Here is a 24507-nt window from a genome sequence, read left to right on the forward strand (position 1 = left end):
ATGCCCTGAAAAAAATAACTCCAACATTCCCTCTAGCGCATTTGCATTATATTTCCTTTGATTTTCCATATATTGGTATTATTATTACTTTCATTGACTTGTCTGCATTTTTCTTTGAATGAAAGATTTTTCTCTTGGTTTACTCATATCCATAGTAGCAGAATTCCTAGATAAAAGGGTTCAACAAACATTTTTAAAAGAATTTTCCTGAATTATCTCCTCTCACTGGCCCCCAAGTCTCCCAGACAGGAGCATAATGAAAACATATTTTCAAGTGCCCAGAGTTTGTCAATGCTTTAAGGAAAATCTCAACCTGCAGTAGATACCTCTCTCCTTTAATTGCCAAACTGCCCTCATATTTTCTTGGCTATTGAACACAAGGCAGTTATTCTCAAGGATATGTAGGAGCATGCCAAAGCCCATAACCATATTTTCCATGTCTATTCGGAGATACTTTATCACTTTCATCTAAAAGCAACTCAAAGAGTCACATATCCTTTCACAAACAAACAAAGAAGGAGCTCTTTTCCCAAGGATACAGAGTTAGTCAACAGTGGACCTGGGAGTGAGATGCACAGTTGGGTGTATATTACACATTTCAAAGACATGAATTAAATTTAAAATCTGAATACTATCTTTATTTTTATTTTTATATATTTTTTTAATCTATCTCACTCCCTCTGTCCTCTCTCTATTCCTGTCTCTTCCTACATAAGCTATCTTCCTCCAAAAATGTGTTCCTCATTTTTTTTTGCATTTATTATAACACATAAAAGAAAAAAAAACTTTTTCAAAAGACTTTAAAGACTGGGGTCATCACACCCTCAGGCCAGGAGCTGTCCCTTCTGATCATCAGCCCAGTATTTGTTGTCTCTCCTTTTGGGGAACAGTCATCCTCCAATGTGTGGCTCTGTGATGGTCTGTAAGTCAAAGGGAAACCCACAGGGTGGTCAGATTACCAAAGCATGACTGATCAGGCTCTGTCCCATGGGAACTATAGAGAAATAGGATTGGAAGCAGTAAGACACTCACAGCAAAACAGCATTTAGCTAAGCCATGAACAGCAGCCACAGCAGACACCATCTCAGATATCCAAACCTACTCATTTCTGATAATCCCTGTAAATCAAGGCAAGGCAACTGGCCCTACACTTCTGATTTCCTCCCGTGCAACAGGAGACATCTGCCATGATTAGTCTGCATCCCACATTATGCAAATATCCAATGGGCAGCTGCCCTTGAACCACACTGTCTCTCTCCTTCTCCCTCTACTTCTTGCTGGTGGGGAGTCCCTTGACCTGGAAGCTCTTGTCATTTAGAAACTTCCATATTCCTGAGCAATAAAACACTAAATTATTTGTGACCCTGTCACTGGTATGGTGTTTTCTGACATTGACACCTGTAAAGTGGGGTGAATGCTTCTGGTAGGCAGAGGTAGGACAGTAACAAGAACCTTGAATCTTGAGGGAAAGCATGAGAGGAGCAGTCGAAATTTATTCAATTTAGCGGAAGAATCCAAAAGATACTCTTGAATAGTCTCTATTACCATGACTGCTGGGTGTCTCACTTCTCGGGTCGGGTTCCTCACCCTTCCATTTGATTATCCTGTGCATTCCCCCAAACTTCTGATAAATTTTCTTTATAGATAATTAGTCAAAATTAGACTATGTTGCAACCAAAGAATTATAAATGATATAAATGATATAACAAATTTAATGAATCTAGTCTTTTATTTGGAAAAGAAAAAGACAAAATGCAAAATGAAACTCTCTGAACTCCCCCAACACACACACACACAATACAGGTACACTCACTTAGGCTCACACACCTATACACCCATCTTAACAGCTGGCCCAAGCAAAGGATGTCTCTAGTAATGCACGAAGATCTATGCAGTTCACTCATTGCCTTTGCAGCCCTTGTTTTTTTTTTTTTTTTCTATGTTTATTCAAAGAGACATTTTCTCCCTCCCTAGCTCCCATGGTTCTGATCACAATTCTGTATTTGGATTCTGCTTTAAGGATAATAGTAAAAATAACTAGCATTTATCGAATGCTGACTATGTGCCAGACACAGTTCTAAGAACTTCATGTTGATGCTCCTGTTTCTTCCCAGAGCAGGCATTACTTTCATCATCCCATTATGCAAACAAGACTACCAAGTTCAAAGGAAGTAAACTTGCTCAGGGTTTCACAGTTAGTATGGCAAAAACAGAACTTGAGTCAGTGTCACTCATTTTATCATTCCTTATATTTCTTATAACTTGTATTTTCATACTTTACTTATGGGATGCTTGTTACCAGGTGGTAGAGTGTAAACTCCTTGGTTCTTGTGTAAGAATTCAGTGGAAAGACTGGGTAGAGAATTGAAGCAGCAAAGGTAATATTTAGCAAAGCGAAAGGACACTCCAGAGCCATAGGAGCCGGTTGACTGGAGGGAACGTAGCAGCCTGTAGAGTTTTGCATTATGTTTTTTTATGGGGGTCTATTTGGTCTCCTCCTTCCCATGTTTTCAGTATCCCATCATCCTCTGGCTCTGCCCTGGTTTCTTGCCCCCCAAACTTTTCCACTTGTTTGTATCTTCCATCTTCCCATGAGCTCCTGCCTAAGCGAAACCCATGGGTGGGGGCGGGGGTGAATGCAATGCAAATGATGTTATAATAGCCTTGGGGTTACTAGTGGACCATGTTTTACTTAAGTACATACGCTGCAAAGCTGGGAAGGTCCCTGTGGCCCTTATCTCTTGCTTATCAGACTGTGCTAAACTGCAAAAGGGATTGGTCTAATGGAGAAGGGGAGGTCTCTGGGTGGAGACTGGGTGGTTCCCGGCAATCTCCCATCTGTCATCCTCCCTTCTCACCTCCTGCTCACCTAGCTGCCAACTCTAGCATTGCTCTCAAGCTGTCTGCCCTGGAACCAGGGAGTGTGTATTAGACATTAGTGCCTGAAGAGTGCTTAGCATATTTAAATGTACATGACTGTTAAATAATTTCTTATAGAGTTCAAAAGAGTTAACTTGAATTTTTCACTTTCCAATAAACTATTTTGACATAATTTCAACATAGACTGTTTCTTTCAATGCAGGCAAAAATCTTAATTATCAATTGCCAAAGAAGATTCTGAAAAAACATAGAAGCAGCAGCTCTGACAAGCACTCAGTGAATACATTACATAAACCTATAAATGAAGGAGCTTAAATATCTGCATGAAAGAGAAAAGGGCAAAGGGATTTGAAGATTATCAGCTGATAATCAGAGACAGGAAAGCTCTAGAGAGGGTATTATTGAAAAATATCAACCACCAACAAAATATGCCCCAAAGTGCATGTATAAGACAGAGTTAATTGTCCCATTTCTATCAGCAACTAAGGAAATGTGATCTTGTATTTTCAATTCAACCCTTCAGACTTCATATACTTCTGGGAAAGTTAAAGTCCCGTTGCCTAATATAGCATGACACTATGGAGATTTTTCTTAAAAAATAAATTGTATCTCAATGATAGGAAAAGAATCTCGATGGTAAAATAGACCCCTCTAGGTACAACACTGCGCCATGGGCTCCAGGAGACAAGGTGATCTAAAAAGGCAGAGATTGGAAAATGCGATAGGCAGGGCTGGCTTTAGGCACTTGCATTGCTGAGGGAGCCCAGACCGCAGTGAACTCCCCGAGCATCATTAACGTAACCTGGGCTCCGAGTGTGATGGGTATCAACAAAATTCCAGCAATATACCCATGGAAAAGTGCTCATTTCTCTCTCACCCGAAGCAGTTGAGCCCCATGAGCTCACACGGGGTCCTCCTAAAGCCGAAAAGAAGTAATGAAGTTAGTAATGGAGGTAATTAAGAAGTGATAATGTGACTTACATCTGTCACAGTCCAGATATCAGGAACTATTTATATTTAAATATCTAGACACAGATTTCAGTCCCTTACCTATGGATAATGAGACTTCATGCTCTCCAGCCATTTCCACTCTTCAGAATGATGTGCATTCCAGGCTTTTTGGTGTTGTGGTAGATTTACAATGCTAAATATACTACAGCGTATTGAGGCCACTCTATGACTGCAGAGTGAGAAAGGAAGTGTAATGTCCAGAGTAAGTAAAATTATTAAACCTGCAAATAAATCAATCAAAGTTAGATTCAGAGGAAATATGCTTCATGTATATAAATGTATAAGAAGTGAAAATATGCTAAATTAACCTCCCACCTAAACAAGTAGCTCATGGATATACAGATGGGTCTAAATGATCTTGCTAGCCAGGCTATAACAGCACAGCAGTTCCCACTGCACCCCTCCAAAAAAAAAAAAAAAAAAAAAAAATCCTCTCCTTTTCTGATATCCAGGTCAGAGCTCTCTGTTCAGATTTGTCTTTTCTGTAATCAAATTCAAGTGGCAGAGCAGATGCTGACCTTCATCCCACAGGCATTTAACAGGACAGATTCTGACTTGCTCATGAATATACTCTTATTCTTTGCAACTGGCACGTGGCCACTGAGTGGTGAGACAGGAAATACAACCTATGCGGATTAGTTTTTGTGGGGTTTAGGGCGTTCTTCGGTTGTGGAAGTACAGCAGACCCCCATAAGGACACCCCTATTGTTTCATTTCAGTCCCACTATAGGTGAGCAGTAGGGCTTCCATCTTCTCCCTCAATTCTTTTTTTTTTTTAAGATTTTATTTATTTATTTGAGAGAGAGACAGTGATAGCAAGAGAGAGAGCACGAGCAGGGAGGAGAGGGAGAAGTAGGCTCCTGCTGAGCAGGGAGCCTGACATGGGGCTCCTTCCCAGGACCCTGGGATCATGATCTGAGCCGAAGACAGATGCTTAACCAACTGAGCCACCCAGGTGCCCCCCATTCCTCAATACTTAAACATGCTTGCAGTAATGCAAGCTAAGACCTAGGCACAGCTACATGAGAGAAATACACTTGTGTATTCCGGTTTCTTTAGCTACCATCATTTTGAATCTCAGTTGCAGCATCTGCTGGGTCACCTTCGATAAAAACAGTGGTTAGTAGAAGCAGTGGTCAAGATAAATAAGTTACCATATTTTCAGAAATGGAAGACAAGATAGTCTCTTTATGTGGTCACTCCCTATCAGGGAATCTAGGTCTTCTAACTTTTCTTTTTTTAACTTGTTTTTGTGTTTGTTTGGTGTGTGGGGTGAGGGTGGGGGTTACATGTAGGGGAGAGTAGGCAGGGGAGTCCTCGCTCTGAGGCAGATCATGCCCCAAGGACATTTGCTCTGCGTCTTGTTCTTCTGCAACCGAGGGACCCAGCTCTCTCCTGATCCCAGATCATTCTCTTGCTTCATCTAATTTTAGTTACCAATTGACCTTCTCAGTCCTCTTCTCTTTAAGACCCAGTTTTGTTATTCTCCCTAAAGGAAAAGCCAGGACTGCTATCAATTAATATATTGAAGAGAACAACTCTGTTACCTGCCAGTTTGAGGTATCCCATCTTACTTATACATAGTGGAACAGTGGTGAACTGTGTGCGTGTGGGTGGGTGGGTGTGAAACTGCTCATTGTTTTGATGGCTAATGCTGTATAAAGAGCAGAGTTTACTTTGCATTTGCTTAATGAGTGAGCTGCCTGGTCTTGGGATTGGTAGCCTGGCTCTCCAGGATCAACTTGAAAGCTTGAAAGCATGCTTGAAATTCAAGTTGAGTCAAACACCAAAAAAAACAGTGAAGAGAACCATGAAACAGGAAGCACTACACAAAATCCAGAAAAAATAAAGTAAGAATTCGGGAAGTTTTATATAAGAGGCTTAACACAGCAAAATTTATTTGAAGTGTAGATTATCAGCAATCTACAGAGAGTCAGAGACATCCATCCTATGGTGGATGAGTGTGGGCATTCTATTTTGTTCTGTTTTGTATGCTGTTGATACACATTCCATATCGGGTACAAATCTAGGCCACAATTTCAGACAATCATAAGTGTGATTTTAACACTGTACAACAAAACCATTTCTATTTTAAACTTCACTCTGATGGATGGTGGGAAAAAAAATGTCAGCCACGTTGGAGTTTCTCTCTATCATTTGCTTGGTTTTCTCTGCAGTTTGAGGGAGTGGTGATGGTGGTGTTGCATAAATATTGGCCCAGGATTGTGGAGGGGAACATCTGACATGGTATCTACTAAAGTATACCTGGGCCCGCCTCGTCCTTTGTCACATGGAAGTTTCAGCTGTGTTGTCTTTTCTTCCTAAACATGAGGCATCTCTGAATCCAGATCCAGCAAAGCTCTTTCGTGACTCCTTGGGAGCAACTCTGCTGTGTCTAGTAACTCCAGTGGAGCTCAGACCTTTTCTTTCTAAAGGCATCAGTCTTAATTTCCAAAACTCCTTCTCTTCGCTTTCCTGGGCACAGAATTTTAATTTCCCAGAAATACACTATTAAAGTGAAGAATTAGAACCATCTACTTTCATATTCCCCCAAAACTATCCAAAGTCTCTCTTATCCTTCTATTTTCTTGAGTTCGGATGAGATGGTGCATTGCTTGTCAGAAGAACCCCAGCATATGGACCTTCTCCTTCCCCTTTCACTCCTGGCTCCAAGTGGGAACTGGATTTCCTACTCCAGGGAGTGGGGGGAAAACAACTTAGCTTCATCACATATTTTTCTAAAACTTTATAATCTTATGTCTGGTCCTCAACGTTTAAAACCAAATGAATGTGTATCAATATAAAGGAAATATCAAGTAAAACATATGCCAAATAGTATATCAAACTAGTTTCCTGCTATATATTCCTTGCATCCACACTGCACATTGTTATTTTATGTTTAATTTTCTCTGTATGGTCATGGGAAATATTAACTCAATTTTAGAAATAAGGTAATAACAACTATAATATTTAGATATATCAGGTTGTCACCCAAAACTTGGGATAAGAACCAGACTCAAACTCAAGTCTAGTGACAGGTCAGGACTACCACATGCATTGTAGAAAGAATATTTCAAATTATCTTTACATTTTCCTCTACTTGACAACACTAACCAAAACTGTAAAAAACCCAATTTGTTCAATTGCTAACAAATGATCAAAAACACATATATTGGCATTAGAAAACATGTTATATGCTCAGCCCTTAGGATAAGCATCGTGTCGCAGCATGTGAAGAATAAATAACATCTGGAGGAAACCTCATATTCATCTGAAGTATCTTGAGGTCGGTGGGTCCTCTCACAATTATTTATTGTGTCCATTCTTGATGCTGAGGCATGGGTGATATTTATTACCATAACATGCTTACAAATTCCAACTTTATAAATTCAAATAACATGATAGTCAACTCTATCAAAATACATCTGATTTTATTCTTTATACTATACCCTTACACCAGTAGTTTTCCAACTTTTGCTTTATGTTAAAATTACCTGTGGAGTTTTATATTTCCAGAAATTCTGATTTAATTGATCTGTGTTGGGACCCAGGAATGGATTATTATAAATTAGCTATTCTAGATCATTCTAAAGTGCAGTCAGGGCTGAAAAACACTGCCTTAAAAAATTCTCTCTGGGGCACCTGGGTGGCACAGCGGTTAAGCGTCTGCCTTCGGCTCAGGGCATGATCCCGGCATTATGGGATCGAGTCCCACATCAGGCTCCTCCGCTATGAGCCTGCTTCTTCCTCTCCCATTCCCCCTGCTTGTGTTCCCTCTCTCGCTGGCTGTCTCTATCTCTGTCAAATAAATAAAAAATCTTTTTAAAAAAAAATCTCTCTGTATTGATCATAATCTGCCTATGCTGTCCATAAACTTTCACGGGGGCAGGAAAACCCAGATCATTGGCATTGAAGGGGCCTCCCTGATTCCTGATAAATCACTCTCTCTCCCCTACCCTCTGTGCTCTGTGAGTGTGTGTGTATGTCTCTGTCTTTGTCTCTGCCTTTGTCTGTCTCTCCTCCTCCCTCTCTTCCTCTGTCAGTTTCTTCTAGTATGGAAGCAACGTGGGAAGGGTGACGTAACCCCCTCAAGAATTAAAATATTCCCAAGTGCTTGAGTCTTCATTCCCCTGCCACATGATGAGTATCGCTGTCATTCTGACCCCTTTTCCATAGGGGGCACCTATAAGGAATGAGTAAGGTGAAGGCTCTTGTAAAATAAAATAAACGTCTTCTCAACTTTATTTTCCTTTAAGAATTCAGCATGTCCTGGGGATGTACTGTATGGTGACTAATATAACAAAATAAAAATCATTAAGAAAAAAAAAAAAAAGAATTCAGCATGTCCTGTTCATGCTACAAACCAGGGGACCTACACCTGAGTGACTAACACCCTGAGTGATGATATTTCCGTGTTTGTTGGGAAGTGGTCCAGGTGAACAGGTGGCAATACTGACTTTAGTGAGAGTGTATTTCTAAGCCTATGGTTTGAGTCATTCTATAGAATCAGCTTTGCACTGGCTTCATTGTCAACCCTCCAAGAGCCCAGTAACCTGTGACAGCTGAGTTATTGTGCTCTTTGTGAAGGCTGCTTCCACCATGGGCCCTTATTGCTGTTTTTCTTAGCGCCATCTCTCCTCATAGTAATTTATCATCTTGTCTACTGAAACTGCTACACCTTTCGTATCATTTCATTTATATGTTCCTTATGCAGCAGCCTCTAATGACCATTTAATAATATTGAAGAAGAGGCAGACATGTACTCTGAGCAAAACGATTTTCTAAGGAATCATCGAACTTTACATCAGAAACCGGGGATGTACTGTATGGTGACTAACATAATATAATAAAAAAAAATTAAAAAAATTAAAAAAATAAAAGCCAGTGTCTTTGAGGAAACAAAACAAAACAAAACAAAACAAAAACTATTTTCTAAATAATAAAAAAAGCCTCTGTAAAATTAGAAAAGAATTGAACATTTAGCTCTAGCAGTCAGAAAAGATCTCTTACTCAACTGAACTGATCATGTGGCTCTTAGGATGTACATCCCTCTATTGCAGATACTCGTGTCTTGCTTTGCCTCCACAGTTAAATAATCCACACACATACAGCAGAAGTTTTGTCCTTATGCATTTTTTTTTAAAGATTTTATTTATTTATTCAACAGAGATAGAGACAGCCAGCGAGAGAGGGAACACAAGCAGGGGGAGTGGGAGAGGAAGAAGCAGGCTCATAGCGGAGGAGCCTGATGTGGGGCTCGATCCCATAACTCCGGGATCACTCCCTGAGCCGAAGGCAGATGCTGAATGACTGAGCCACCCAGGCGCCCCTGTCCTTATGCATTTTGTTCTTCGTTGTAGCTACCTAGGCAGTAAAAATAGAATGACTGATGACCCAGCAATTGTATTTCTCAGTATTTAATTGAAGAAAACAAAAACACTAACTGGAAAAGACATAGGCACCCCTATGTTCTTTGCAGCCTTATTTACAATAGCCAAGATATGGAAGCAACCTAAGTGTCTGCTGATAGACGAATGCATAAAGATTCATACATATACATACAATGGAATACAACGTAGTTATAAAAAAAGAATGAAATCTTGCCATTTGTGATCATATGGGTAGACGTTGAAGGTATTATGCTAAGTGAAATAAGTCAAATAAAGAAAGACAAATGCCATGTGATTTCACTTGTACATGGAATCTAAAAAACAAAACAGCTGAACAAAAAAAACCACATAACTCATAGATACAGAGAGTAGATTGGTGTTTGCTAGAGGGGAGGAAGGTTAGAGTGAAGAGGATCAAAGGGTACAAACTTCCAGTCATAAAGTGAATATGTCACATTCATCTGGTACAGCACGTGTCTATACTCACGGTGTCTATACAGCATGGTGTCAGGTACAGCATGGTGACTGGAGTCAATAACACTATATTACAAATCTGAAAGTCATTAAGGAAATACATCTTAAAAGTTTTCATCACAAGGAAAACAAATTTGTAACTTTGTGTGGTGACAGATGGTGACGAGTTTTACTGTGATCATTTCAAAATGGATGCAAATGCTGAATCATGACGTTGTACACCTGAAACTAATAAAATACCGAATGTCAGTTATACTCCAATTAAAACAGAACTCAGAATTTGCTTCTGTGAGAAAGTGCTTGAGATTTAACACCAAAGTGGAGGACAAATTCAAAAGACAAGATCAGATGGCTCGTGGGTAGTGTTTAAGCTGGGCATGTTTTTAAATAATAGCATTTTGACTTTCTATGAACTAGACAGACAAGGATGATGTCAACACTGTCTCTTGCCACATAACCTTCAACAAATATGGTCTGAGTCTTAAAAAATAAACTCTCATTTCATGATTTTGAGTTCTGAGAACTGTTACATATGGAATGAATGGAAACAATTTAATTTTCTACTAACAAACTAAGTATATTTCTAACTAATATTGTTTATGTACACCTTCCTCCCTTCAAGCATATTCAAAAAGGAGCCATTTGTAGGTTCTGCATACCATAAAGTTACATCAACGTACTCTGGTTAACATACACACACACGCACATGCACACACACACACACACACAATACTATGCCAGATAAAAGGTAAAAGAATTATTCAATGACAACATATGATTATCTCTCACATGGTAATTTTGTGCTGGTTGCTATTGTTTATCCATCCTCCATAAAAAGCATCTCAAAGTCCACAGGATTTGGCAAAATAGCCATCAAGTATAAACACTTCATTAATATTGAGTGAATACACATAGAATAGGCCTAATTACAGCTAAATGAATGGATAGATGAACAAATTAATTAATGACAAAAAATATGGTAACTTTGCAGCATCCCCAATTATAAAGAATAGACTTACTCGTGACCATTCCTGATATGAGATCATATTATCCGCATTAGTTGGTGTATGGTCAGTCTCCACCTCAGGATCTCTTCAATGGGTTCTCACTGTCTTACAATAGAAGTACTATCTGTTTTTTCTCAATTCGATTGTTCTCTCCTTAAAGGCTGTAGCTTTACATCTTTGCTCGTTTTTTTTTTTTTTTCTTTTGTTAGTAAGAAATAGGTTTCACTTTTTGGCCTTTCTTATTTATAGACACCCATATTTAACTCTACCAAGAAAAGTTCCTGAGATTTCTTCAAACTCCAGTGAATTTTTACCAGGGTCTCAATGAAAGCATTCAGCCAATTCTAATAACATGTTGGTGGCAATTTTAGATTTCGTCCACAATCTGCATGATCAGTGATGCTAAGAGATGTATTCAAGAATACACATGGGGTATGTCTCATGTACATGATTCTGAAACCAGTCACTCTCTAAATGCTTCATTTGGTTTGCCATTTGAATGTTACTTTGTAGTTTGAATGGTTTTGTGTTTTTTTTAAAGATTTTATTTATTTATTTGACAGAGAGAGAGAGGCCAGCGAGAGAGGGAACACAAGCAGGGGGAGTGGGAGAGGAAGAAGCAGGCTCCCAGCGGAGGAGCCCAACGTGGGACTCGATCCCAGAACACTGGGATCAGGCCCTGGGCCGAAGGCAGACACTTAACGACCGAGCCACCCAGGCGCCCCTGTCCTTTGAATGTTGCCTGGATGGCTCCAGCTGGATATGTAGGACTATTTATATGTTTATTTATTTTTAAAGTCCCTCCTTAACATTAATTACTTAATATTTTAAATTGAAGTATAATTGATAAACAATATTATATTAGTTTCAGTTGTACAATATAGTGATTGGGCAATCATATACATTACAAAATGTTCACTACTGTAGGTGTAATTACCATCCATCACCATACTAAGTTATTCCAAAATTATTGACTGTATTTCCTGTGCTGTACTTTGATCCCCATGACTTATTTATTTTATACTGGAGGTTTGTATCTTTAAATCTCCTTCACCTATTTTGCTCAGCTCCACAACCCTCTTTCCTCTGGCAACCACCAATTTGTTTTCTGTGTTTATGAGTTTATTTCTGTTTTTTGTAGTTGTCATTTGTTTTGTTTTTTACATTCCAAATGTAAGTGAAATCATGTGGAATTTGTCATTTTCTGTCTGGCTTATTTCACTTAGCTTAATATTCTGTAGGCCCATCCTCATCATGAATGGCAAAATTTCATTATTTTTTATGTGTGAGTAATAGCCCATTGTATGTGTACACAACATATTTTTGTTTTTTTTAAATCCATTCATCTATCGATGGACACTTAAGTTGTTTTTATACCTTGGCTATTGTAAATGATTCAGCCACTATGGAAAAAGTATAGAGATTTCTTCAAAATATTAAAAATAGAAATACCATACTGCCCAGTGATTTCACTTTTGGGTATATACTTGAAAAAAGCAAAAACACAAATTCAAAATATGTATCAGCCCTGTTTATTGCAGCATTATATTGGACATTTAAAATCAACTCTTTATAATGGTCTATCATTGACTGGAGAGAAATCACACAAAAGTTCATACAGTCAGAATCACTAACTTAAACCACATCTGAAAATTCATGTAGGTATCTCTTCCCCTGTGTTCTTCACGTTTCTTCTGTGTAGAGATACTAAATCACATATCACATAGTACTAAGCATTTTTGTTCGTATGGATATTTTCTCTTGCTCAGAATATGGGTTAGTTATACCCACCTCTACGTGTATATGAAATACATGTATATGTATATGTGTTGCTGTGATTGCTGTTAAGTGAACTCATTATCTATTTGATTCATATATGGCTTAGCTGCTGGGATGTTGAAAAGAAAGGTTAGAAAGAGAAACCAGGCAACTTTTAATATTTTACTTCCATGCAAAGTCACCATTGTCCCTAAATTCTATGTTACAGTTTACTGATGTAGAAAATTGCTTTAGTAAAGTCCTTACCCATAAACCAGCTTTGATTGGTTGAGTCATGTTGATATAATTCACAAAAGTCTGTATAAGTGAGTCAAGATGTGAATTTATTAAGTTTGTATTGACTCTATGATGACCAATCTTTCTGTCCATCCAAGAACTTTCTTTTAGATAGTTCTTTTAGACACTTACTCCTCATCTGTGAAGCCTCTCTGTCCTCCTCATGTAGAGCTAGACATCACAGCAGGTGTTTGCATGTGACACCTAAAAGAGAACCAATCATACTAATTGGCATCTATCTGTCTCTTTGTTTTCTTTTGTTTTCTCCTCTTCTCGAGGCCTTTGAAACGAGGTCCTTGACTCAGCCTCTGCTGTATAAATCATGTACAACAGAGTGGCTGGCCTATTATAGACACTCCGTAGATGACATTAGTTTTAAAATCTATGTATTTTATTTTACGTCAGGAAATGAACCACCCCTTTCTCTGTGTGTTCGCCAGAGGTTATTGTTGTTGTACCTGACTCCAACAGTACCCCTGAGATGACGAGCTTTATCTTTACCTGGGGTTGTCTCTGACAATGGGCAATTCATGTACTGGAAAGCATAAGCCCTTCCAATTAAGATTTGATATATCTCTATTGGTTGATAAAGCAACTATTAGTCCAAGTTCCTTAATTATAACTGGGTTCTGCAGCATCTATTATTGTTGTGATCATGAATATCAGGTTTTACAAAGGAGCTCTACAATTCTAACAAATTAAAGCATAAAGCAAAAGAAAAAAAAGAGAAAATTAGATCTGAATATACACAGTGATTTCATATCTACCTGTCTCAGGTGATTGTATATATAAATATGTCACTTGCAACATTTTGTCCCTGCAAAGTTATGTCACATGGTTCATTGGTATATTTTTGTCTAAGTATTTTCACAGCAGTAGTTAAGGCACAAGTTTGCTCTTGCTTGGATACAGCTCTTATAAACCAATGTCATCCTAACATCCACTGGTATTTTAATTGGTGAATGAATGATTCACCATAGATGCTGGTGAAATATGTACTGAATCTGAAAATTAACTGATCATAAATGTAATTTGGGCATCAAAACAGAAATGAAATCATTGCTAAATAGTTAGAAGTAAAACAAAATTATTGAATGGTGTCTCCAATTTGGAAGTATTTAAAGAGCCCCATGATTGACAAATGATATTTTTGTCATATATTTGATATATTGGTCAACACATTATGGTCACAGAATCCACACTTGCCAAATAAAATGAAAGGAATAGAAAACATTGTGTGCATGAACTTTTTATTAATGCATTAAATATTAATTTGAAGGCATAGTGCAAAGAGGTTTTTTTTTTTTTTTCCCAACAGAAACACTTTTTTATTTACCTAATAACCTTGTGTGTATGTGTTCCCAGGAAGGATGGTTAGCGCTTCTCAGAGAGCATTCAATCCACCTGGCTATCCAAGCAATAGCAAATTGAGGGTACAGATCATAGAATCTTAGTCCTGGATGGGAGCTCAGAAATAATTTAGTCTGCATAGATGAGGGCCCTTAGGTCCAGAGCTATTGAATGATTCACATAAATTCACATAATTGCCTAGTGACAGAGCTGGGATTAGAACCCTTGTCAGCTGACAAGGAATGCAGGGCCCTTTCTATGCTACCCTTCCCCACGGCAGCTAGAAAATGACTAGTAACATATCAGCATGACCTTGGTGGCTTAAAAATTCACTTCTCCAAGTATAACATGATTATTGAAATAGTAATCCAGAGGCTGCTTTAAAGTTTATTTTTGCATTGCTAGCCTTAAGGAATTTGGGGATATTTGGGGTTGCTTTTATGAACAGGAAATGCGAAGAGGCATTTGCGACTTTTGCCAAAGCCCATAGGTGCCTGGGAAAGGATTTCTTGGGATAGACTGATGGCTTTTGTGCTATAACATCCTATCCTACCATCAGCGGGAAGTATGAGAGCCACGATGAACACAGCTCAGCTGGGTGGTATCTGCTTCACAAAACAGCATGAGATATTAAGGGAACTACTGATGTATGATGCTCTCTGGTCTCCAGACCTGCTTTCTTAAGGTAACCCTAGAAAGTTTGAACCTTTAAAAGATCAGTTCCTTTAAATGGTTTATAACACCAATGTTCCCCTAGAAAGCTCAGTGGGGCTACCTCATCAAGCTGTCTTCTCCAGATGTTGCTAAGAGAAAAGCTGCACTGAGTCACTGGCTGAAAGACTCGGGAGATTTATAGACTAATCAAGAGGTATGCTCAGTTGCTAAGGGGAACAGCGACTGGGTTTGCCACATTGGAATCAATGCCAACACACCAACAGGAATTTCAGATTCATCTCAGATTTTTTTCTGAAGTTTTACTTTTTATTTGCCTGGTACTCCACATTGCATTGCAGCTCTCATTGTCTACTCTGTCTGGTTAACTACTGAAAGGGAGGGGAGATTGTGATTCAGTCTATTTGCTACATTTTTTGTAGTTCAGCTCACTTTATGCTTGGAAACTTATATATGCGATCTCATTAAATCATGTCAATGATCTTAAGAAGTGTCTCTCAATCTCTCTGTTGTGAAAATGGGGGAACAGTTACTCAGACATAGAAGTGACTAGCCTCAATTCTTTCCGGTAGGATAGGCAGGACTGAGATTCAAAACAGGCCAGTCTCACTTTAAAGTTCAAGCTCTTTCTACTGTACTGTGTGTTCTCTCTTACTCTTGTTCTTTTATTCTATGTCTATCTGAGAAGATAGAATTACAATTTCACAAAATCTGTGGGGACACCAGCTCCAGTCTCTCAGACAGTATTCTCAGTTATAAGAACAAAGACACAATATTCAAGATGGGGAAATTTAAACCAAAGTACAGCTGATAATCTCCATAGCTCTCATTGTGTTTTCAAAAGCAGGAAGAATAATTACAGACTTTGAAAATAAGAACATGACATGTTTTATTTGCTGCTGGAGGTATAAATCATGGAATATCAAGTATTAGACAGGACACTTGGACAAGCCAGAATCAGGGGCATCTCGTCCTACTCCTTTATACATGTGAGTTGCTATGGTTACAAGAGGTGCTGAGTTGATAGGGGAATGAAGAAGCTACTCTAATATTTTAGTTTGTGAGATGTTAGTGAATGTTTCTCTCCCTGACAGCAGGTAGAAAAGCAAAACTTTCCAATGGCCTGGTAAACACAATTTGACTAATGAAATACCTCAAGATCTCAAGATTAATTTTTTTGTGAAATGTCTTTTTTTTTTTCCTTTATTTTTTCCTTGATGTTACCCAATAATATGAAAGAGCTACAGCTGTGAATGAGGAGGAAGGGTACTGGCATCTGTGATAGTGCTACTCTCAAGGTCGCAGAGGGTAGAGTAGAGGCCAGTGCCCTGATTACATCCATAAAGCACTTTCTCTACAGTTTGCTTCCTCTTCTCTCCCTAAATAGAACCCATAATTAACACTATATTAGGTTCACTGAGGTTCACTAATTAGGTCGGAAGCTGGACTCTAGAAGTAAGCTTTTCTTGTTAAAATATGTGTATGTGAGTGTGTGTGTGTATCAATGGATAAATATATATATATGTCTACATTTATTTTTATTGTTACATTTCTATATCCCATTTGTGGATAGACATCAGAGAGCTTTCTTTTTTTCTTCTTCCCTATACTGAAATACAACTTCAAAGTTTTATATATAGGCAGAAAATAACAGCTATATCAGAATAATTTCATTTCCTTTTAAAAATTAAAAAAAATCTAGGGGTGCCTGGGTGGCACAGCGATTAAGCATCTGCTTTCAGCTCAGGGCATGATCCCGGCGTTATGGGATCGAGCCCCACATCAGGCTCCTCTGCTATGAGCCTGCTTCTTCCTCTCCCACTCCCCCTGCTTGTGTTCCCTCTCCCACTGGCTGTCTCTGTCTCTGTCGTATAAATAAATAAAATCTTTTAAAAAAATCAAAAAAAAAAAAATCTAATCACTTAAAATGCTGATTATGGTAGTGGAATCACGGTAACATTTGACTTATCCTTATTAATATCCCATCCAATTAAGAAGACTGATATATTTCTTGTAGACATTTAAGTATATGCCTATAAGAAGCAACATATTTATTGTTTTGAAAATGAAAGGGCTAGAAGACACATTTTCAAGAGATAAAGTCTGTATATGAACAGTAGAGATAGGTTCGCTTCACTTAAACATTACCCTAATTTGTATTTCAAAGTAGACAAGAAGACCTTTTGGAAGAAAACATCGAACATGGTTGTAGCGAGGAAAAAGAAAAAAACATTTGGGGAGAAATCTAAAATTAAGCTACTTCTGAAAAGTAAATGGGTAATTTGATGCAATCTGAAATTACCATTTTATGTATCTGTATACATTGTATCATATAATAAATGCCTACTGGGTTTTATACATGAATTTTTAAAAAAATGATAATGGAAGGAAAAGTTGATCCTTCTAACCCCTAAGAGCCCTAATAATCCCTCCTCACCCCTTTTAACCAAGTTAATTTGCTAGCCCTATTAAAACTGATTTCTATCATGCATAATCTGGATGGACAAAATTGGATCATGTTGGGTGTAAAACACTCCTGCTAGAGAGTAAGCACGTGTACTCAGAAACCCAGTGTGTCCCTCCCACTACAGTCCCAGCACCCAGGGCATGGGCTTTTGTTTTATCTGCCTAACACCCTGTCATCTTTATTCTCCTTTAAAAGCTATTTCTTGGTTACACAGAATGAGAAAATTAATCTAACTCATATCTCCTTGCTCCAAGGAATGGTCATATGACCTAAGACAGACCAGCTTGACTTCTTCCTTATGATTTGAAATTCTGGAACAGGACGAATAGGAGATGATCCTTATAGGTAAGAAGCTGTTTGAATAAAAGAATGAGATACCTACTGCTCTATTTTTGATGTTCAGAAAAAGTCCACATACATAGAGAGAACATGAAGCTGATACATGAAGCAGAGAGAAGAGCTGAGTTCAAGCACTTGATCCCAGTCAACCCATCAGTACAGCTCAACCTCTTCTCATTTCATGATTTGTGTATATGATTTAAGGCTTTTCAATTATAATAGAAAGATTTCTTAACTAACTCCAGTAGGAAGGTGCCTACTTCTTCCTCTATTGAGGAGATAGAAGACCCAAGAGAAATCTTAGCTTCCCCATGCCTCGTTTTCCTTATTTGTAAAATGTGGTCATGGCTCTAGATAATTTTCTAATACTCAACTCACAGTCTGATTCCCTGGGGCTGTCATCAGTGTGATTGATACTGGCTAGGATGTAAGAAAATATTTCCTCTTAGTATTACCCAATTTTTTGCAGTCAACTTTTATTCTGGTGCCTCTGTTTCTCAACTGTTTCTTTTAACATTGAGGAAGTCATTACTAAAAATTTACTTAAACACAGAGTTCAAAGCTAACCTCTGCTTTCTCCATTCCGGGACTAAGGTGGATAGTGATAGTGATACAAATGGATGATGATAGACTGTGAAACATCATCCAATAAGGCTAATTCCCAATATTTTTTAGGCAGCTATCCTCAAACTCTACAGAAATATCCATGGTAGCAGACAAGTTAAATACATTTTCTGTGGGGTTCTGTAGAGAGGGTTCTAGAGATAGACGAATCTGAAATAGCCTATCCCAAGGACAAGATTCATTTGAAACTGGAGACTTGGCTTTAAGACTTCTAACACAAATTGTATGTTCTATTTACTAATACAAAAGCAGTGCTGTAACTTACTTCTAATCAATTAAATCTGAATGAAGTAAGATGCATGCTTCAGACAGACATATCATGTTTAACATTTGATATCCTGAATTTACTAGTCCACAGGTATTTGAGAAGCACAAGATTTTAGTATCGATGGCTCCTGAGTTAAAATAAAAACATGTTTTCTGAAAGTGGAATCATAAAGCCAGTAGTACACATTAACATAGAGCTCAGATAACATCATCAGGCTTTCTTCATTCAGTTGCGAGCATGGTGGAAAACACAACAGAGAAATTGAGGAGACAGAAGAGCTCAGGAAAAGTTCCAAACATGAAGCAAATTGGAAAGGATACCTCTGTATCTAGGGAGCCACTTCGAAGCACCGAGTACCTAAAGATAGAGCAGCAGGAGTGAGGAGAAGGTGCTCCTGTGGTGGAGGGTTGAAGACACCCAACACATGTCTGCTCCATCCGAAGACAAGTGCAGACAGTAGCTATGGTATAAACGTGTAGTAGCATCAGGAAAGATAGAAACTTAGAGAAACAGATAGCAGGAGGCCCAGGCAAGATGGAAGTTCCCAGGCCTATTTCAGAAAAGCCTGACTGTAGAGAGGGAGGCCTATTGCTTTCTTTCAGCGACTTGCTCGTTTTCATTTTGTGCATGGAATTAGCAGATTGTTGCCTAACTTTGGACATTTTTAACAGGAAAGGAACTTTTCTGTCAGCTCTGATATGATAATTATAAAAAAAAACCCACATATCTTTTGATTGAACATTCATTAAATCACTTGGCCAGGAATCCAAACAACAAAATGTCTATTATGCTATTCTGTGTGTAATAGAAGTTATGCAACATGTTTCTTCTCAGAAGAGAGAATAAAAAGTAAAACCACCCCCAGATGACCACTTTTAGCACTTTTATTTTACAGGGAGAGGTGAGGAACATGAATAAAATACATGTTCTTGAATTAATCTCCCTTGGGTGCAGAGAGAAAAGAGCTCATTATTCTTCTAACGGGCGAAATTTGATTTTATTGACACCCTGGCAGTATGTCAACTGCTCAGTATATCTCCCTAGGCTGTAGTTTTACAGGCTTCATTTTCTTTCTTTTCTTTCTTTTTTTCTTTCTTTCTTTTTTTCTCTCTTTTCCTTTCTTTCTTTCTTTCTTTCTCTCTTTCTTTCTTTCTCTCTTTCTTTCTCTCTTTCTTTCCTTCCTTCCTTCCTTCCTTCTTTCTTTCTTTCTTTCTTTCTTTCTTTCTTTCTTTCTTTCTTTCTTTCTTTCTTTCTTTCTTTCTTAGCAATTCTAGGCTATATCCCCATATATGATTCTTTACACTATGTTGCAATCCACTGCTGAAAGAATGACTATAATTTCAACGAAAACAATGTATAACATGTTCTGTCAACCTCATGAGTACATGAGTATGTCTACTTATTTGTAAGTGGACCACACCTTACACATATTAGGTAATAAACACATGAATTCAGTTTAAGAACTATACTGAAGGATACATTTCTTTTTAATCTATTTTGTGTCTCCATGGACTAGCCTCGTGACTCACATCCAATAGATATAAAACAAATACTTGTTGGATAATGAATGAATATACATAAATTAATGATTAGATGAATGACTAAATAAGTAAATAGTTACATGTACTAATAAAAATGCTTGTGAACACAGAATTATGGGATTTAATTGCTTAGTGAGATCACCTATTTCTACCAACACTTGTAGTAGACAGAATAATGACCCAAGGATGTTGGAAGTCCTAATTCTCCAAGCCTGTGAATATGTTACCTTACATATCAAAAGGGACTGTGTTGATGTAAGTGAAGAAGTTTGAGACAAAAAGATTATCCTCGATTACCCAGGTGGAACTAATCACAACAGCCCTTAAAAGAGGGAAACAAGAGGTCAGAATCAAAGCAAGCAATGTGACTATGGAAGTTGAAAGTGAGAGAGAGATTTGAAGATGCTACCCTACCTACTAGCTTTGAAGATGGAGGAAAAGGTTAAGATTTAAGGAATGCTGAGCCTTTAGATGCTGGAGAAGACAAGAAGACAGATTATTCTTAGAGCTTCCAGAAGGAACCAGCCCTGCTGACATCTTGACATTAGCCCAGTGAGACCTATTTTTGGAATCTGACTTCCAGAACTATGAGAGAGTAACTGTATGTTGTTTTAAGCTACAAAGTTTGTCATAATTTGTAACAGTAGCAAAAGGTATTGGGTAGTTCTACTCAATTTATCTGGAATAAATTCTGGGATCTGAAATTTACTAAGGACTCTCAGAACGCCTGAGGCAGTAATTATCTAGCAAACCCTGACATACTGCATCACACCCACTTTGTACTTGAAAAAAGCAGTGTTAAGATCTCAAGATTGGTATAGACATAAGTACGATATACCATGTGGGAAAAAAAATGTTTGGAAAACAAGTCTGAAAAAACAAAACCTGAAGTATTAACACTATATTCTGTAACTATATATTGATTTTCTCCTCTTGCTTTTACAAAAAGAGCAATGGCTTTCACAGAGAGTGATTTGGATAATACCTTGCATGCATTGTTTCAAGCAGAATTCTCCATCTATCATTTCTGCTTGTATTACTTCACATCTCTCAAACACATTCACATTTCATTGCGGGGAGCAAAGTCACCTGCCTGTGTTACATCTCTGGCCGTGTACACAGAGCTTACTTTCTTCTCTTTTAAATAGATTGTTGGTGGTTTTCTTTATCTTCTTCTGTAAAGAGTATGATAAATATGTGGTATCAGCTCTGTTTTTCTGTTTTATTCTATTAAATTATACTAACTGTGGCTTTATTAAATACACATAACACATTCAGAATTTCTAACAATGTTAGAGATATTCAAATAGGTAGAGTATGTTCATACTGCTTATTTTCTTAAGATATCAAAATTAAGGATGGCATTCTAGTAGTACATTAGGAACTTAGTTCAAATTTAGGTCACTAATAGAAAAGGGAAAAATCGTAAGCACAAAGAAATCCTTGGAAACGAGTTCTTCCAAAATAACAGCATCTTAAAACAGGTATTGGGTAACCACACTCTTTCAGATCAGCAATTGGAATTTACATCCTATGTCCCCATATCCACTCCTTTAGTACCATCAGGGCAATCATTGTAATTATTACTGGACAATTATTTTCAATTTGACATGATTCCTATAGGTGTTCTCATATGAACATTTTTTCCAGTATATCAGCTCATGCTATGTATCTCTTTTTCTTTAAAAATAAAGTGTCTCTATAGGGACAAATCTCAGTATGGATGCCTGACTTCCTCCTTTCAGAGTGATTATCCAAAAAGGTCAGATCTAAGATCCGTGTTTATTATTTTCATCTTGTATACAGGAAAATAAGGGAACAAGAGACTCGCACTGTTGTAAGGGACCATGACTGTCATCTCTGATACTTCCCACCGAAAGCTTGAAGCTTTTATTTTACTGAATATACTAAATATGTTGAAAATTGCAATGCCATTAATAGGATTCCAAAGGCTCTTCCTACTAGACCTGTAGTCTTATTGCTGGTATGCCATGTCACTGCCTGAGACATTAAGCCACTAGCCCTCTGGTGGGGACCAACTACACCTGTTTCACAACCTGATATAATGGATTAATAATGAAGAGGGGAAAGTTGCCTTGTTTGTGCCAGTGAGGCTCGTGAGCACTCTGTATCTTCTCCTCACGCCTGCTTTAGTGACTGCAGACAGCATCTTTCTCGGCTAATGAGCTGCAAAATGTAAAAGTTTGGGGCAGTCTCTATGGAAACTTTTGAATATGGTGACCTATCAGTGTTAAATGTGTATGAGGTGACAATTCCTTCTAGAAGGCAGATTGTCACAAATGGGAGATGGTTGGACTTTATGAGAGTCACTAAAATTATCTCTGCCTCAGTTTCCATCACTGTAAAAGCATAATCATTTAATTCACAGTTACATTATCAGGATTAATGAGTAACCTAAATTACATTAAATTCTTCAGAAATAGGCATTATATAAATAGGAAGCAATCTATTAACTGGGTAAAAGTTCAAGAGAGAGAAGCTAAACTTGGTATATAAAATGTGGTCTGAAATGTAAGTAATTGACCAAAAATCAGGACTTTGGGCCAATTACTGGACATCCAATCTTTGTCATTTGAGAAAAATTGTACAGAATATCCTTTCTTCATTTCCAACATTTGCTTATTACATAAAGTAGATAATTTAGCACTAAATAAAGACATAGCTACATTGTCTCCATGTATCATTGCAGACTGCTAAAAAAAAGAATTATTTTAAATTGGTAGTCAGAATCTCTCCCCAAATGATGATAATTGGATCTCAGATTCAAAGGACATCATTCAATCGGGGGAAAAAAATGGCCAGAGAAAATATAAAGGCTCTGTCCTCAGTATACAGTACTTTATATATTTTTAAGTATTACATCAAGTTCACACCACAAAGAAACATTGACCCAAATTATATATCTGACATTTATCTTAAAAATTCCATGTGTTAATTGTTTTTATTTCTGTTACTTATGCTGTAACGTCTCTCCTCGTGGGCGATAAGAATCTTCATTAAATTTTATTGATTGCCTGCTGAGTATACAGTGCTCTGCTGAGATATTATGATGGACTTGGGGTAGAGAAACATAGACGAAAGCTATCTGAACCCTCCAGCATAATCAGTGTGCATATTGTTAGCCTTAGTTAACAATGTTTCTGTGGCTAATCACTTGTGTTTTTAACAAGTACCATTGGGAATTTTAGAAGACGCACACACACTATGATCCACACAAACCTAGTACTTAAGATGGAAAAGAAGTGGACTTACACAGAATGTCTTGAAAGTTTGTCACTGATGATTTGGGTAGCAAAGTTAAAGTGGATATTTGTTTTTAATATGACAAGTTGCTTAATCAGGGCATTCTTCAATGAGCTGAGAGATATAACCTGTGAAGAATGTTTTGATAGACAAATATCAACAGGGGCTATATGCATTTTACAAACAAAAAGAAAGAACGTAAACATTACTTTTCTGGAGGACAGGTTGAAGATGAGTTATAGCATAGTGGGATGTACATAAGGCACTAAAAACAAACCAGGATGACATATGATCTCCAAATGAATTGAACACTCTTTGTGTTCCAAAAAATCTTTGTCTAAATGATTCATACTGGATTTGTATGATTTCCCCAGTTCCCCTTTCATGACTACTGAGAAATCTTGGAGACCACAGGGGCATATAAGTAGAGTTAAGAGGGTTCACAAATTCTATAAAGACCTACATGTTGCCCAAGATGGTTTATATTTCAAGCCAGAGCAGTGCTTGGTACAGATAATTGAAGGTGAAAGAAGGAATTGAGTTAACATATTATTCAATAAAACTCCCTCATGTCTTATTGGGTAAATAAAATCTTTGGGAATATATTTATAACTAAATATTTTATAAACTCTTTTATTCAGAAATAATGTCTCTATATCAACTCTGTATATGTCCCTACACACAAACACACACACACACACACACACACACACACACACACACTGAATATTTTACGAAAATTTTTACATTATATATGTTATATATGCCGAAATTGTGTTAGCTATTTTACACATATATATGCATTTCAATTTTATACCTAGAAAGGTGTCTCAGTCCGTTTAGGCTGCGTAACAAAATACCACATGCTGGGTAGCTTATAAGCCACAGTTTCTTTCTTATAATTCTGGAGGCTGGAAACTCCAAGATTATGATGCCAGCAGGGTCACATCCTGGTAAGGGCCTTCTCCTGAGCTGTAGACTAATTATTTCTTACTGGGTTCTTAACATGGAGAATGGAAGGGAAACTCTGTGGGCCTCTTTGAGCAGAACATTATATCCATTCATGAGGGCTCCACACATCACACATCACACATCACCCCGCAAAGGCCCCACCTCCTACTATCCTAATACCATCACCTTTGGTGCTTAGGAGTCACCATATGAA

This window comes from Ursus arctos, unplaced genomic scaffold, assembly GCF_023065955.2.
Source record: "Ursus arctos isolate Adak ecotype North America unplaced genomic scaffold, UrsArc2.0 scaffold_9, whole genome shotgun sequence".
Classification (NCBI taxonomy): Eukaryota; Metazoa; Chordata; class Mammalia; order Carnivora; family Ursidae; genus Ursus; species Ursus arctos.